Source organism: Heteronotia binoei, chromosome 11 (genome assembly GCF_032191835.1).
Source record: "Heteronotia binoei isolate CCM8104 ecotype False Entrance Well chromosome 11, APGP_CSIRO_Hbin_v1, whole genome shotgun sequence".
NCBI classification, from domain to species: Eukaryota; Metazoa; Chordata; class Lepidosauria; order Squamata; family Gekkonidae; genus Heteronotia; species Heteronotia binoei.
Window position 1 is genome coordinate 3,405,580 of NC_083233.1, and position 2,301 is coordinate 3,407,880.

The following is a 2,301-nucleotide window of genomic DNA, read 5'->3' on the forward strand; positions in this document are numbered from 1 at the left end:
TAGCCTGCAGGGTCCCCTCCAGCTCCCTGATTCTGGGATGCCTTTACAGTGTTAAGATGAAGGCAGCCCAAGCAGAAGGCAAGCGACCCCCTCGACTGCTAGATTAAGAGCAGAAGTTCATGAAATGGCTGTGACCAACGGAAACCGTGAAGACTCGCCCCTTCCCTGGGGGTGGAGCCTCTCTTACACCAGAAAAGCAAGAGTCGGGGAGGGGGGGGCGTGTCCTGAATTTAGTGGCTCCATCTGGTCCACAAAATTAATGGGTAAGCGCTCATAGATTTTGAAAGACACCCAAGGAGACTTCCATGAGCAGAGAATCCCTTAAGCGGAAGAATCTGGAAACACTTGGCATTATCCACCAGCAGTCAAGGATTAATAAAATAGTGAACATGTTTCTGGCTTTAACACCCAAATGTGATCAGCTCAGTCTCTCCCCCCCACTCCCATTCCTAAGTGCTGGCAACATGGAGGGGCCGGCATCACACATGCCCACAATACCCAGTAATGCCTACCTTCACATACTTGAACATCAGCCACCAGCCCACCTGCTTCCCCATCCTTAAACCATCACCTCCAAACTCACAGGTCCTGTGATAGCTTCACCTCCCTGCCCCCCCCATTGCCTTCCCTACCCCAACTCCTCCTTCACAGCTGCCACAGTCATGCCCAGGTGCTGATGAGCCCAGCACAGCCCAAGAGTCAGACCAATGGCCCAGCCGGTGGCAGGAAAAGGGCTTGCAGAGCTCCAGTGGGTGTCAGAACGGAACCTTGAGCCCCTGCTAAGCACGTGTGCTCTGCTGGCACAGAACAGCTGCAGCCCAGCCTCACCCTGTGCCCATTGGCAGGACCTCCCTTCCCCTGGCAGAGGGCCCATGGCTGCTGGGCTGAGGTGGGTCGGCTGGCTCTCTCCTCTTCCCCTGAGCTCTCTCAGGTCCTTGCTACGGAGCAAGAGGCACTGCGGAGCACAAGCTGGCATCTTCCTGCTGGGCTCTGCGAGGATGCCCCCGAGTGCCAGAGGAACCCAGTTAGAGGGCTTTTTCACAGTAGGAATCAGGTACTGACATTGCAGGGGGGGGAGACTGGGGTGGCCCTGCAGTCAGATGGGCCCAAAGGCTTCTTTCTGGCATCCTGTCTCAAGTAGCACCAAAGGTCAGAGACAAGGCAAGAGAAGGCCAGTGCAGTATAACATGCTTAGGAGTTTTGTCTCTCGGCCCACTCAGGCTGAGCACTGGGAAAGAATTCCTCCGGACCAGCTCCATTGCACAGAGATGGCCAAAGACCCTGCTGTACCCACTCGGAGGGACCGTCCTCTGGAAAGACAAGAAGAAAAGGAAAGGAGTTGGGCTCATCACCCAGTTCCTCCATATCTATAGCTGCACTTCTACAATTCTGAATGTGCTTCTTGGTTCTCTTTCTCCTAAAGAGCTGACAAAAGGCTTTGCAGGCTGGAGGGAAGCTACACTGGTGAGGGGGGGGATGGGTATTTATGCTCTGACTCTTCCTATGACTCGCAGAGTCAGAAAAACTGATGGAAAATGAATGAGCACAAATTGGGGGAGAGGCATCACTGGGGGGGGGGTCGTCATTTCCTCACTCCTTCAGTGTCTCCTGTTTGCCTCCCCCTTGCAGTACCTGCAGCCTCTCCCCATCCCTTCTCCTACTACCTTCTGACCTGGCCCCCTCCCTTCCCCCGCCCTCTTCAGTTCCTCTCCCACTTCTCCAGGCTTCCCTTCTGTTCTCCCCCTCCAGTTTCCCCCCTTCCTCTTATCTTTTTCCTGCCAAACAGGAAGCTTGGAGCTCTCAGCAATGCTGGTTATGGGTTGCCTAGCAACACAGAGAATGGCCGCTGGGGCCTCAAACTGTAGTCTCATGGCTTCTATGACATTTCTCCATAACCTCAATGTATCCTTTTTTGAACATTTCATATTTCTCTGCAAACCTGGCCCTTTCCCAAGCTTGGAAGAAAAACCCCCCATTTTCCAATGACCGCACTGTGTGGATTTGTTATCCACTTCCTATGGCCTGATTCAGAATTAGATCTAAGGATGTGCAGGTTCATTCAAGCACCGTCCTTCAAAAACGGGCAGTGGAACGGCTGCACCTGCACATCCGTAATTCTGTAAGCTTGAGGAAAAGCACTTCAGGAGAGCTGAAGGAGTTCTGTTTGGGTGTCTTATCCATGATGCCCCATTCCCAGACACACAAGCCGCCCCAGGGCATTCCACGTGTGGACCTGTCTGATGTCACATCAGATGCTGAGAAGTTGGGGGGGGGGTGTCGGAGGTGGTCCAAGCCAGCAGA